A 16,055-nucleotide genomic window follows, 5' to 3' on the forward strand; every position below is an offset into this window, starting at 1 on the left:
TCCTGTACTTTTCAATACATTCCAATTATTCATTATTACTCTTCCTGTCTTTTAATATATACACACAGATATCACTTTCTTAGTCCATGGGCCATCACTTTAAAATGTCTGTGGAGTTCATTCGGTCCATGACTCTGGGCTTCATCCATCATAGCAGTCTCTCAGGGCAGGGGAGATGGTATGTGGTGTTGGGTTGTCATCTGGCACAGTCCATGTCCATGACCTGCAGGTCAAAGATGTCGGTCTCGAGGGAATTGTTGGGTGCAAGCTGCTGAAGCCAGTTCTGGTTCCATCACTGCTGCACATTGCTTGGTTTCAGTGAAGCTCATTCTTCATGAGTCTGGGTGATTCTTACTATAATACCATTGATATGGTAGATAGATAGCAGCCATAGTAGTGATGTCATACTGTATTGCGTAACAATTAACATAATACAATTCAAATCGTTGACTATTTTCACCCAAAATCAAGTCTCCTTGAGGTACACATCGGACTTCCCCATCCTTCCACATCACCCACCAAGTGCACCCAGGTCCCTGGGCAAAGGCAATCCCGCAAACGGGTTTGCCTTTGCCTGAGGCAGGAGTAACCCAGACTGTCTTCCCCAGCATATTTCTCACATGCACCACAGGGACTTTATCCCCTTCTACAGTACGTAAAAGTTTTGATTGGGCAGGGCCGGCTCTATTAGTAGATCCCCTAGTGTTGACTAACCAGGTGGCTTTGGCTAAGTGTTTATCCCAATGTTTGAATGTCCCGTCACCCATTGCTCTCAGTGTAGTCTTTAACAGTCCGTTGTATCGTTCAATTTTTCCGGAAGCTGGTGCATGATAGGGGATATGATACACCCACTCAATGCCATGCTCTTTGGCCCAGGTGTCTATGAGGTTGTTTCAGAAATGAGTCCCATTGTCCGACTCAATTCTTTCGGGGGTGCCATGTCGCCATAAGACTTGCTTTTCAAGGCCCAGGATAGTGTTCTGGGCAGTGGCATGGGGCACAGGGTATGTTTCCAGCCATCCGGTGGTTGCTTCCACCATGGTAAGCACATAGCGCTTGCCTTGGCGAGTTTGTGGGAGTGTGATATAGTCAACCTGCCAGGCCTCCCCATATTTATATTTCAACCATCGTCCTTCATACCAGAGGGGCTTTAACCGCTTGGCTTGTTTGATCGCAGCACACGTCTCACATTCATGGATAACCTGTGCAATAGCGTCCATGGTCAGGTCCACCCCTCGATCCCGAGCCCATCTCTATGTTGCATCTCTTCCCTGATGGCCTGAGGTGTCATGGGCCCACCGAGCTATAAATAATTCACCCTTCTGTTGCCATTCCAGATCCACCTGAGCCACTTCAATCTTAGCAGCCTGATCCACCTGATGGTTGCCTACAATACGACAGGACCCATCAGTAAACAGGGCATATCGCCTTTCGTTCTCTGGCAGTTCATTATATGGTGGAGCCGCTTCGGCATGCGCCACCTCCTCTTCTGGTGATATTCCAAAATCTTTGCCTTCTGGCCAGTCCATGATCACTTCCAAGATTCCCGGGCGATTAAGGTTTCCTATTCGAGCCCGCTGTGTAATAAGCGCGACCCACTTACTCCACGTAGCATCAGTTGCATGATGTGTAGAGGGGACTCTCCCTTTGAACATCCAGCCCAGCACTGGCAGTTGGGGTGCCAGGAGAAGCTGTGCTTCAGTACCAACCACTTCTGAGGCAGCTCGAATTCCTTCATCTGCTGCCAATATCTCCTTTTCAGTTGGAGTATAGCAGGACTCAGATCCCCTATATCCTCGACTCCAAAACCCTAGAGGTCGACCTCGAGTCTCTCCTGGTGCTTTCTGCCAGAGACTCCAGGTAGGGCCATTCTCCCCGGCTGCCATGTAGAGCACATTTTTAACATCTTGTCCTGCCCGGACTGGCCCGAGGGCTACAGCATGAACTATCTCCTGTTTGATTTGTTCGAAGGCTTGTCGTTGCTCAGGGCCCCATTTAAAATCGTTCTTCTTCCGGGTCACTTGATAAAGAGGGCTTACAATCAGACTGTAATTTGGAATATGCATTCTCCAGAAACCCACAACGCCCAAAAATGCTTGTGTTTCTTTCTTGCTAGTTGGTGGAGACATAGCTGGTATTTTGTTGATCACATCCGTTGGGATCTGTCGACGTCCATCTTGCCATTTTATTCCTAAAAACTGGATCTCTTGTGCAGGTCCTTTGACCTTACTTTGTTTTATAGCAAAACCAGCTTTCAGAAGGATTTGAATTATTTTCTTCCCTTTCTCAAAAACTTCTTCTGCTGTGTTGCCCCATACGATGATGTCGTCAATGTATTGCAGGTGCTCTGGAGCTTCACCCTGTTCCAGTGCAGTTTGTATCAGCCCATGGCAAATGGTAGGGCTGTGTTTCCACCCCTGGGGAAGTCGATTCCAGGTGTATTGGACACCCCTCCAAGTGAAAGTAAACTGTGGCCTGCACTCTGCCGCCAAAGGGATTGTGAAAAACGCGTTAGCAATATCAATGGTGGCATACCACGTGGCTGCCTTTGACTCCAGTTCATATTGAAGTTCCAGCATGTCCGGCACGGCAGCGCTCAGTGGCGGCGTGACTTCATTCAGGCCACGATAGTCTACTGTCAGTCTCCACTCTCCATTAGACTTTCGCACTGGCCATATGGGGCTGTTAAAGGGTGAGCGAGTCTTGCTGATCGCTCCTTGGCTCTCCAGCCGACGAATCAGCTCATGGATGGGGATCAGGGAGTCTCTGTTGGTGCGATATTGCCGCCGGTGCACTGTTGTGGTAGCGATCGGCACCTGTTGTTCTTCGACCCTGAGCAACCCCACCACAGAAGGGTCCTCTGAGAGACCAGGCAAGGTGGACAGCTGTTTAATTTCTTCCGTCTCCAAGGCAGCTATACCAAAAGCCCACCGGTACCCTTTTGGGTCCTTGAAATACCCTCTCCTGAGGTAGTCTATGCCCAGGATGCACGGAGCCTCTGGGCCAGTCACAATGGGGTGCTTCTGCCACTCCTTCCCAGTTAGGCTCACTTCGGCCTCCAGCACAGTCAGCTGTTGGGATCCCCCTGTCACTCCAGAAATACAGATGGGTTCTGTCCCTGTATGGCTTGATGGCATCAGGGTACATTGTGCACCGGTGTCCACTAAAGCCTTATATTCCTGTGGGTCTGATGTGCCAGGCCATCCAATCCACACAGTCCAATAAACTCGGTTGTCCCTCTCCTCCGCCTGGCTGGAGGCAGGGCCCCTCTAGTCCTGGTCATAGTACTCGTTACCCACTTCTTGTAAATATGAATCAGAAGTCCTTTCAAGAGGATCAGAGGTGAGATCAGCTCTTCTATTCTTTCTGGGAAGCTGCCCACTGGAAAGTGGAGCGACGATTTTTCTGGAGGAACCTGAACCCCCCTTTGTAATGTTTTTTCCTTGCAGCTCGCGTACTCGTGCCTCTAGGGTCGAGGTAGGTTTTCCATCCCACCTCCTCATGTCCTCTCCGTAGTCACGCAATTGAAACCACAGGGTGGCTCGTGGTGTGTATCCTCTATATCCTCTCTCTTGAACAGAAGAGCGCTTACTCCTAATGGCTGAGACACTGGTCCGTACGGGTGGAGGGTAGGGCATATCCTCTTTGAATTGCCGGAACTCCCGGGACAGTTTCTCTACAGCAGAGACGCAGGCCCGTAGGGAGGAAGAGAGACTTTCTTCGTATTGCCGGAGTTGGCCAGCCAATTCATCCACCGTTGGTCTCTCTCCGTCTTTCCAGGCCATTACTGCTAATGAGTTGGCATATGATGATGGTGCACTCCGTACAAACTTCCGCCACATAGGTCGCGTGCAATTGACTTCATCTGGATCTTTGGATGATTGTCCATTGTCCAAGTCACCATAAATCACTTGCAGCACAGCTAGCTCCCTCAGGTACTGTTGCGTTAAGAGGCAGAGCAATTTGGCAGAAACTAAACCCCCTTGCTTTCCAGTCGATCCTCAGATATCAGAGGGACTGGGGGCGGCTGAGCTTAGGTTCTGAGTGATGCCCAAAGTCAGCGTTAGTAGTCCGGTCGCGCCCAACACCTTTGTTGGACTATCACGGGTCCGGATGCACTACTAACATCACACTACCTGCTCAGCCGGACACCTCCTGAACTAACACGGCCGCACTCAGAGGTACGGTCGCGTTCAGGGACCACACACGGCTGAGTCAATCAATAGTGCGATTTATTGAACACACGGCTGAGTCAATCAATAGTGCGATTTATTGAAGCAACAGATATACAGGTTCTTTGGATTGCCGGTGATAAATTCACTACCTATAAAGTACGTGCAAATGCTAAAACTACGAGGGACACTACTTGGCTATAAACGCGTTAAAAGATGTAAAGTGACTCTATATAGAGATTTCTAAGTTTCCCGGGAAGGCACTTGGTATGACCAAGGGTTCGAATCTTACCCAACGGCGTCCCGATGGGGGGGAAGAGAGGCTCAGCCCGTCGACTGATCCCAGAAGTTAGAGTGGTACACGACGATGGTATCTTCCCTAACATCCAGCTCTTATAGTGTTTTACTTCGCAGGTGGAGCTTGAGTGACTCTAGTCATACATACCTTTATCAGGATTGGTGCAGAATTCTCTCGCTTCGCGTTTAAAGGTACAGACTAGGAAAAATTCAGTGCGCACACTCATTGAGGAGGGGTCGCACCTTGGGGGGGTGGTAGCTTTTGAGAGGGGTGTGCGTTTTCCAAAGTACCCCTCAGCGATTACTCCACATTATCCACCCCGTGACTATAGTCACTCAAGCTTCACGATTCTTTTCTTTTAGAATAGATGGGAAGTGTCATATACACTCTTGCTATGAGGATCATCGCGCGCACAGATATTTTCTGGGGATATGGACAAACGTTTCAACATAATCCAAAGTCTAAAATGCAAAACAATTGTTAAAATAAAACATGATGCGGTGAGCATTAATAAGACAACAACAGGGTGAAGCATCTCGTTGAAGATTCCTGTTGTGGTAGGTGACCATCCAAACAAAGTGTCCCACCAGTGGTGTCCTCCATCCCTTCTTACTCTTTCCAACACTTGATGTATTCTCTCTACATCATGATGGACAGTAATCAGAGTCTTTTGTCCATTTTCCCGAACTTGTTTCAGCAACCGCTTCAGGTCTTCATGTTGTAATAGTTTTCTCACCAGGGTAAGATTCATTCCTACAGGGACAGGTAGCAGATCTCGAAATAGAATATAATTTGATTGTAGTAGTTGGTAAGATGTAACAGGAGCTGAATAGATAAAGTCACATCCTACAATTTTAGTAAAGTTACAAACACAAATATTTGAGCGATTGTTAGTATCCACAGTAACATTATCTACAAACACAAAATCACAAGGGGTTCTCATACAAGCGCACCCTTTTCCAATATATACAAGCACAGTTTCAAGGGTTTCATTGGGATGTATTTCAAAATGACAAATGTTTCGTTCAGTGTCAAGACAAATGCCTTGGCCTTTGATGATGTTACTTTCACAAATGAATCCCTGTTGTTCCCGTACCACACATGCAGCAACGTCAATAGTTTGCCATCTGTTTTCATTTCGTTGGGCCCATACTCTATGCTCTATAGGATAGAGTATAGTTCCGTTGTGATTTAATCCTAACGCAATGATTGGGTATATGGTATATACCGAAGCATTGCGTATTGTTAAGACAAAAGCAGTGGCTTTGCCATCAGTAGGGTTGTAGGTAAAATTGACCAAATACCACCATGATTGGAATTTTCTCTCAAATGTAGTTGCATTATCCCAAACTACCTTTCGAATTTCAGAGGGTAAGATGCCCTCTTCACCTTCTCTTATAATTGCTGCCACCACAGATTGCATCCATAGTTGAGCTTGGATGCAACTGAGAGCTAGAGAAATATTATTTTGGGCTGCACCAAGTGCATCCACAATCAATTGGTGATCCTTTTCGTTTGTTTCTCCCCACTGAGGTAACAAATCTGACACAAGCCATTGGTTAGTTCCCAGTGCTACTAGAGAAGACCGCAATGGGTGTCCTAATTTGCTTAAATCACTTGTTGTCGTGCTCAGTTTGTTTATGAGTACTTCAGCATCTATACTGTTTAAGACTCCCAATCCTGTCCCTATAATACCGGTTGCGTCTCTCCTTGTCCGTCTTGAAGAGACGAGGGTTCGCCCACGTAACCAGGCTAACCACCCTGCATGGGATATATTTAGGAATGGTGGACAGGTTGGTTTAATCGTAGAGATGTTAATTTGCATCAACATCTCCACCTGTTTGAGGGAGTATGACGGATTAAACAGCACTTGTTGCTGACCTGTATATTTGATTATGTAAGGGCCTGTGTTGAAGATGAAGGGAGTTAGACCAATGGGAGGCCGAGTTGGTACATTTTTAGATGTTTGCGGGGGTAAAGGTTTCTTATCCTTTGATGTTGCTGTATCAATCATAAATTCAAATATTAATTCCGTGCCTTCGGAACCCCAAAGGCAGTATACAATTATGGGTTTGGTCAGAGTAAAATTGTACCAACAATCCGAATTTGGTTCGGTTATTTTGTAACACTCAGTGTTGTAGTTCTTTGGTCTGGTAGAGTCGGTATGATATGCTTTGATTTTGGTTGACCTATGGTAATTAGGTCCGTTAGTTACTCGGCAGTTGATTTGTATTGCCTGTCCTGAAATGGCTTGAAGTTCAGCCATCTGAAGAGAGTCATTCCAACTCCATCCATCCTTCGAAAACACTTCATCTCCATGTATAACTAGAGTAGAGAGATTTAAGTTCCTTTTGTTTTGTAGTGTTCCAACACTTCCACTATATCGTGACAATGCATGGTCCCAAGGGTCATTACGAGATGTCATAGTGACAATGGGTATGTTCCTAGCTCCGTATTTCAGGGTGTCAAATAGGATGTATGGAGTTAGACCTGGTGGTGTATCTGGGTTAGGTTCAATTATGTCTATTTTGAACCGAAACAACAACCCTGTACAATGTGGTTGTGATGGCCCTAAACCTGTACAGTGTTGTTGCCACTTACAAGTCACAATAGTGGGTTCCACCAGGGTAAAGTTATACCAACAATCCCATTTGTCAGCGACACAAAACTCTGAGGCTACTGGGTTTCCATATATTGCCATTAATGTGGCTTTCTCATGGGTTGATCCGTTAATCATCCTACACCCTATCTGGATTCCTTCTCCTGCTTTTCCCTTCAGGATTGGAAGCCATCCGTTATCCCAGCTCCACTCATGTCTTGAAAACACCTCGGCCCCATGCATAACCACAGTAGCTAAGTTTAATTTTTCTTTGACGGCACGTGTTCCTATGACTCCAGTGTGTCCGATATAGGCTTGGGACCACGGCCATCCTGGATCTTTCCAGCTATACATCAAAGGAAGTTGTATTAAAGTCAGAACTAAGCACCACATTTTTCACCAAAGTGGTTCACTTTGCAACCACAGACATCTGCCTCAATTCAGAGCCTTCTTTTCCTGGATTCCTGTGAACACAAAAAGAAATAAACGTGCTCGGTTGTATTCAACGGGCAAGGTTAGAAAGAGGGTGAGATCCACCGGGTACTAATCCGGTGTACTTTTCCTGAGCAATCTTTGGCTTCCCATGCATAGGGGTTTTTGGGGGTAGTCAGTACCATGGCTACTGTTCCAATCTGGGGCATTTTCACTAGCACAGGTTGTCCGGTGTAAAATCCTGTGGGATAGTCTCCTGGTTTAGTATGAACCTTTGGGGTGAAGGCTTTCATTTTGGGGCAGCCATCTCCGCTCCATCGATTATTCAGTTGGTAGATGGCGTCATACAATCGTACCTTTTACCCAGCTAACAGTTGTTTCCAACTATCCGTTTGCCAATCATTGACTGCCCAGTGGCCAATCCATTCAGTGGCTCCTTTAAAAACAGCATATGAATCAGTGTAGATATGGCTAGCACCGTGTTGCGCAGCTAATAGAACTGCTCTAAGTTCCCCTACTTGAGCACTGCCTTCACCGGTTTCAATCAATTTTTCTCCTGTTACCACTTCCAGTGCTACAGCCGTGTACTTCCACTTGTTGTTCTCCCTATGGGATGATGCATCAGTAAACCATACTCCTGTTAGATCACTGTCTTCCTTTAGAGGAGGTGCTTCCTGAATTGGGGATGGTTTGGCGGAGCCTGGAACAACAGGGTACTATCTATGTCTTTTTGTAGTTTAGATATTTTAATATTACCTTCAGTAATTGGCATAATTTCATTAATGCCCTCTAGGTATGCATACCATTTACGAACTGTGGGTTTCTGAGCAATACCAGCAGGTGGTATTGTCCCTTTACGTACTATGTCCAGGAGGCGGAAGGGTCCTCGAATAATCACACTTTGTTCTCTCCTTATTTGTTCTGTTTGTTTCACTGCTCGCACTAGCGACAGTAAACCCTTCTCAAGATCTGAATATCTCCTTTCAGTATCGCTGAAAGAGTGAGATGTAAATTCTAGTGGCCTTTCCGGTCCTTCTGGCCCCTTTTGCCATAGGTTACAACGAGAGCCATGTTCACTGAACCCCCATTCCACATAAATAGGGTCAGTTGGATGTATGGGACCAAGTTGTTGGAATAACCTCAGCTCCTTAATTAGCAACTCTAATGCACTCGTATGTTGTTCAGTCCATTCCCATGATTTTCCTTTTTTGAGCAAACTATATAAAGGACGCGCAATAATAGCAAAACCTGGAATGTGTTTGCGCCAATAACTTAGGGTTCCCAAAACTTGTTGTAATTCCTTTACGCTAGATGGCCTTTGTCCATGCTCTATTTTTTCCAGGGTATCCTGAGGAATAGAAGCAGCTCCATTAACCCACCAGACTCCCAGGAATTTAACTTCCTGTGCAGGTCCCTGACACTTTGCGTCTGGAATTTCTAATCCTAAATCAAGCAGTGTTTTCCGAATGATTTCCATGGTGTCTCTTACACTCTCTTGGCTTTTTCCCCCTATCAGAATGTCATCGATGTACTGATATACTGTACTATCAGATGAAACAGGAATTTCTGCTAAGATTTTAGCCAAAGCATTGTGGGCAATCGTGGGGGAATGTTTATATCCTTGTGGAAGCCTGTTAAAAGTGTATTGGATCCCTTTCCATGTGAAAGCAAACTGTGCTTTGTCCTGTTCAAGGAGAGGGATCATGAAAAACATATCTTTGACATCCAAGGCAGCCATCCAAGGATGGGCAGCGCCTTGTATCAATGTCACTATTTCTGCCATGTTTGGAACTGCAGCAGTCAAAGGTGCCGTATTAGCATTTAACTGGCGGTAATCTACCGTAAAACGCCACTGCCCGGTCGGTTTCTTTACTGGCCACACCGGTGAATTGTATGGCGAATGAGTTCGTTTAATAATGCCTCTTTCTTCTAATTCTGTTACCACCCCGTCAATTCCCATAAGTGCTGCTGCTGGCAAAGGATATTGCCGAACATTAGTGATTTTAGAGGGGGGTAAGGGTATAGATGTTTGTAACAGGCTCAGTTTCACAGTGCCTGGATCCTTTTTATTTCTTGCAAAACTCCACACAGTCCCATCTGGGAGTTTCCACATCCGCCCACGCAATATGTCAAATCCTAAAATATTAGTGTATGCAGCACCAACTCGTACTTCTGCCCGAGTTAATTTACGTTCCTCTGGCAGCCAGAGTGAGATTCTCGCAGTGGGGGGCCCTCCTTTTCCACACCATCGATTCCGGTGAATTTAACCCTGCGTCGTCCAGGTTTTATGCCCAGGGTTTGTGCTGTTTCATGGGTGATTACTGACATTTGGGCCCCAGTGTCGATGAGAAAGTTTACCAATATTTTCCGGGGTCCAACGGGAATGGCAATTATAGGGTCAGAGTGTTCATTAGAGAGCCATTGAATTGCTAAGACCCGCCGAGCAGGGTGGCTCACTGCCCTCCCCGGGGATAGAAGTTTTTTTGCTGGACTTCTGCCCTGTCAGTTGGATTACATACTGGTGCAGAAGGTACGCTTTCTTTATGGTTTGGGGGTTTCCCAGCGAGGCATTTCTCCCCTGTTGGGTTATTCCTCTTACCCAGGGATTGGACTAATGTACGGAGATCCTCTATAGAGGCGCCCCGCAAGATTTGTTGGGGTACACCCAAATCTATGGCTTTACACCACAATTCACCCCGTTCTTTACTAGATTTAAATCTCTCATTGAATTTAGGGTATTTGGGGTTTTGAATGTGGACTTGGCGAACTCGCCGGGCATGATCTGAGGACTTTGTACTGGACGAACCGACCCAGCCCATTCGGCGTCCGTACCTGTCTATGTCTTGTACAAATTCACTCCAGGTGGGTATGGGTGTGTGCCGATTTCGTCCACGACCGCGATTAGCCTTTATACTAGCAGCTTGTATGCGATCCTGGGTATTTGCTACAAACATCTTGAGACAATCAGGAAGGCCACGAATAAGAGAGGTTAATCGGGCTGGATCAATAGGGGCTAGCATCGGGGGTTTCCTTAATTCATCTCTCTCATATATTGCCTGAATGCAGGCTGCTTTCTGTACTGCTGTGGCCAGATCGGAATAGCTGGCCGTTTTAATTTCCAGTGGTTCTCCTCTCTCCTGGGGATCTATGCCACCTGCCCAGTATGCAGCTCGTGCAGTTAAGGAGTAACTATGGTCTCCTGGCCTAACAGTTAAAAATACTCCTGGTCCCCAAAAGCCTCCTGCTTCTTCCTCACTTAACATAATTCGGTCTCCTCCTTCAAGAGAAACTCGCCACACATACTTGACTTCTGATTCTCCTGACCGCCTCGAGAATTTCTCTTGTATTTTTATCAGCTCTGCTGGTGACCACGGGATCGTTCGCACAGTAGTGCGGACTTCGTCATTGTCATCAACAACAGTCTCAGTTTTAACCAAAGGTCTCAAAGAAATCAATTGAGATTCAGAATCAGAGGTCTCTTCCTCCTCGTCATCATCACTATCAAACCTAATATCGCCATCCCAATTTTCAGGGTTTGTACTACACATTAATCTACGAACCTGCCTAACTGGAGCAGAAGGCTGCATTTTATCTAACAGACGATTAACCCTTTCCAGCAATTGTTCTTTAATTTCTAGCATTTGTTTTAGATGATCGTTCTCACTTACAAGTTTATCAACTCTGATTCCCAGTTTTTTTCCTGTCTCCCTCTCAAAGGCTAATGATGACTTTAACACCTCATTTTCCGATTTTAAGGCAGTATGTTCTGCATCGGAAACTAGTTTGGGAGCAGGAGTTTCTTTAGCTTCTTGCTGAGCACAAGACAAACAGGCTCCCAACACCGCACAAATCACATCTTTACCCTTTTTTGCTCCAGTCTTTTGCGCAGCCTGACACTGCTCAATACGTTCTACCACTTTCTTTTCATCTTTCCAAAACTTTTGAGCCCACTCCTTCCCAGCCTGGGAAGGGGCACATTTGTGGTTTTGCAGCAATTTATCCATGGCAATCCTGTCCGTGACGCCATTTTTTTCTGTTGCGTTAAGAGGCAGAGCAATTTGGCAGAAACTAAACCCCCTTGCTTTCCAGTCAATCCTCAGATATCAGAGGGACTGGGGGCGGCTGAGCTTAGGTTCTGAGTGATGCCCAAAGTCAGCGTTAGTAGTCCGGTTGCGCCCAACACCTTTGTTGGACTATCACGGGTCCGGATGCACTACTAACATCACACTACCTGCTCAGCCGGACACCTCCTGAACTAACACGGCCGCACTCAGAGGTACGGTCGCGTTCAGGGACCACACACGGCTGAGTCAATCAATAGTGCGATTTATTGAACACACGGCTGAGTCAATCAATAGTGCGATTTATTGAAGCAACAGATATACAGGTTCTTTGGATTGCCGGTGATAAATTCACTACCTATAAAGTACGTGCAAATGCTAAAACTACGAGGGACACTACTTGGCTATAAACGCGTTAAAAGATGTAAAGTGACTCTATATAGAGATTTCTAAGTTTCCCGGGAAGGCACTTGGTATGACCAAGGGTTCGAATCTTACCCAACGGCGTCCCGATGGGGGGGAAGAGAGGCTCAGCCTGTCGACTGATCCCAGAAGTTAGAGTGGTACACGACGATGGTATCTTCCCTAACATCCAGCTCTTATAGTGTTTTACTTCGCAGGTGGAGCTTGAGTGACTCTAGTCATACATACCTTTATCAGGATTGGTGCAGAATTCTCTCGCTTCGCATTTAAAGGTGCAGACTAGGAAAAATTCAGTGCGCACACTCATTGAGGAGGGGTCGCACCTTGGGGGGGTGGTAGCTTTTGAGAGGGGTGTGCGTTTTCCAAAGTACCCCTCAGCGATTACTCCACAGGTACCGGATACCTTTCTCCATGGTGGTCCACTTGCCTGGGTGACATAGAACATCTCCCTTGAAGGGATACCTTTCCTTCACACCCGACAGGAGTCGTCTCCAGAGGCTGAGGACTCGTGCACCTTTTCCAATTGCTTTGTCAATGTCCCCTTCCCTAGAAAGGGATCCCAGCTGCTTGGCTTCCCTACACTCTAATTCCAGGCTACTGGCCCCATTATCCCAGCATCAGAGCAGCCAGGTGACAATGTGCTCACCTGGACGACGGCTGAAATCCTTTCGCATATCTCACAATTCACTCAGGGATAGAGATCGGGTAGTTACCGTCTCTTTTATGAGTTCTTCCTCTTCCTCCTCTTCAAGCGATGACTCGCTCTCTTCCCTCTTCCGTCCTTGTGATGGCCCTGCTTCAGAGCACTCTGCCTCCTCACTCTCTTCCTCTGGCTCCTTCTTAGAAATATCTTCCTCGTCCCTTACTAAACGAGCTGACTTCCGCTTCCAAGATTTCTTCTTTTGTATAGGGGCAACTGATACCGGGATGGGCTGGTTCTCTGGTTCAGCTGCAACAGTCTGAGTAGCTACAGTGCCTGTTGCAGGGGTTGGAGTAGTCACAGTGCCCATCACGGGGATTGGAGTAGTCGCAGTGCCTGTCACATTGCCATCAGACCCAGAGAGCCTCTCTCCCCTTTGCATAGTGTTAAATAGAGCTCGGTAGGCATGGGCCAGGCCCCAGCACATTGCAATGATTTGTGTCTCCTTGGAACTGCCAGGCTGACAGCATACTTCTTCCAAATATTCTGCTAGTTTATCAGGATTATGCACTTGTTCGGGAGTGAAGTTCCAAAACACCGGAGGTGCCCACCGCCCTAGGCATTTGCCCATGCTGTTCCACACACCCTGCCATTCATAACTATCCAGCCTTGGGGCAGATCTCCGGGTGATATTCTTAAATTGCTTGCCAACCTTAGACAAAACCGAAACAATGTTCCCCAGATGTAGCAATAGAGGTATTTTAACTACCCAAGGGTGTTCAAAATACTGAAAAATTATTGTGATGAAGGAGGAAACGTTATGATAGAGGGTAGCAAAGGTACCATTCTGCATTTCCTCCATAAAAAACCTTTCGGAGGCAGAAGTATAATTGCTAATCGTCTCCACAAGACAGTAGCCAAAATACAGTAACGGCTTTAGTACAGAGCTCAGATGATACCACATTAAGCTTAAGGTCAGTGTTCTAAAAACAAAACTCGCAGGCGAGACATTACTAATCATTGCAGAGTACAGCAGCCCGCAGAAACCAACACGAGTCCTTAACATGTACAGCAAAGACGAGAGCATCATGCAAATCACATAAACTGATATTGTGACCTGCAACCGTTATTATCTCAAGCCTCGTGCCCCACGTTGGGCGCCAAAAAGGACTGTCGTGGTTTAGCCCCAGCCGGCAACTAAGCACCACACAGCCGCTCACTCACTCCCCCTCCCACAGTGGGACAGGGGAGAGAATTAGGAAAAAAAACCTCGTGGGTTGAGATAAACACGGTTTAATAGGACAGAAGGAAAGAAGGAAACAACAATGATAATACCAACAAAGGAATGTGCAAGAACAAGTGATGCCCAATACAGCAATTGCTCACCACCCAGTGATCGACAGCCCGTCCCCGAGCAGCGATTTCTGCCCCCCGGCCAGCTCCAGTTTATGTACTGGGCATGACGTCGGATGGTAGGGAATATCCCTTTGGCCAGCCTGGGTCAGCTGTCCCGGCTGTGTCCCCTCCCAGCTCCCCGTGCACCCCCAGCCTGCTCGCTGGCAGGCCAGCACAAGAAGCTGGACTGTCCTTGACTGCTCAGCAACAACCCAAAACATCAGCACATTATCAACAGTTTCTCATCCCAAATCCAAAACACAGCCTCACACTAGCTTCTGTGAAGAAAACCGGTTCTATCCTGGCTGAAACCAGGACAATTCCCTGACCTGATCCTCTTCCACCAAGGATACGTCTTCCTTGCTCCAGACTCTTCTCCTGGTCTCTGGGACCTGGGATTCCTGAAGGGTGGTCTTCCTAGTAAATACTGTGGCAAAGGCGGCATTCAGTACCTCAGCCTTTTCCATGTCCTGTGTAACCAGGTCCCCTGCCTCATTCAGCAGTGGGCCTCACATTATCCCTAGTCTTCCTTTTGTCACTTATGTACTTATAGAAGCCCTTCTTGTGTTTCTCGGCATTCCTTGCCAGATTCAGTTCCATTTGGGCTTTGTCTTTCCTAACCGTGTCTCTGCATGCTCAGAGAGTGCCTCTGTACTCCTTCCAGGTTACCTGCCCCTGCTTCTGATGTGAGCAGCCATAAAGGTGACCTGGTTAAAGGGGAAAATTACCAAACAGAAGAAAATGTCTGCTGGAAAATTTTTGAACAGAAGAAAATGCCTGCCAGCCTGGGAACTGCAAGCCTGAGAACTAGGCCTGTGAATAAGAAGCATCCTTGAAAAGTGGAGCTGGCATCTTTGAAGTACAGCTGGGTACCTAGAAACCGGAGACATCTTAAGATACCATCGATAAGAGCGAAAACAAGGAAGTGTAAAGGGAACTCATCATCTGAAAAGGTGAAAAATAGTCTGGAAAAAGGGGAAAACGTACTGAGAAAGTAAGAATTGGTAACTGCCATTGGCTGTTCTAACTGTGAGAACAGGAAAACAGTCTGGAAAAATAAAAATTGGTCTGAGAGAACAGAAGACATCATCATCTATTGGCTATCACACGTGAAAAATAACAGCTGCTTGAAGTGGTGGTTTCCTATTCCCTCTTATGTTTCTATGATCTAAAAATGACTTAATTTTTATCCAAAATGGAGCGTCTCTCTCTGAGAGCTTCTCATGCTGCACATACTTTTCCTTTCCTAAACAGGTTGAATTCCGCACAAACTATGAGCTCTTGGACTCTCACTGGGAATGCCTGGTTGACTCTAGACTCTGTGATGTGGATCATCTCTGAAGTGAGACTCTGTTACTTTATTGGTCCCCCTCTGGGCCCACTTCTGGGGTTGGTTCAGTTTCTCCTCCCAGCTCCGGGATGGTTGGGTCCTCCTCTGGGATTGGTTTGTCTGGTTCTGAGATTTATCTAATTCTCTTGATACCAGTATTATCCATATAAGTAATCTACCGTATGTTGTTTTGGGTTTATGTTGCAGGGTTTTGGTAGCGGGGGAGCTGCAGGGGTGGCTTCTGTGAGAAGATGTCGGAAGCTGCCCCCGTGCCAGATGGAGCCAGTTCCAGTGTTTGAGTTTGTCCAGGAGCTCCTTGATCACAGAATCACAGAATCACAGAATCACTAGGTTGGAAAGGACCTTCAAGATCATCAAGTCCAACCATTAATCCAGCACCACCATGTTCCCTAAACCATGTCCCGAAGTGCCACATCCACACGTTTTTTGAACACTTCCCGAGATGGCGACTCCACCACCTCCCTGGGCAGCCTGTTCCAATGCCTGACCACCCTCTCAGTGAAGAAATTTTTCCTAATATCCAATCTAAACCTCCCCTGGCGCAACTTGAAGCCATTTCCTCTCGTCCTATCGCTAGTTACTTGGGAGAAGAGACCAACACCCTCGTCGCCACAACCCCCTTTCAGGTAGTTGTAGAGAGTGAGAAGGTCTCCCCTCAGCCTCCTCTTCTCCACAGTGAACAAC

This window comes from Phaethon aethereus, assembly GCF_964289735.1.
Source record: "Phaethon aethereus genome assembly, chromosome: W".
Classification (NCBI taxonomy): Eukaryota; Metazoa; Chordata; class Aves; order Phaethontiformes; family Phaethontidae; genus Phaethon; species Phaethon aethereus.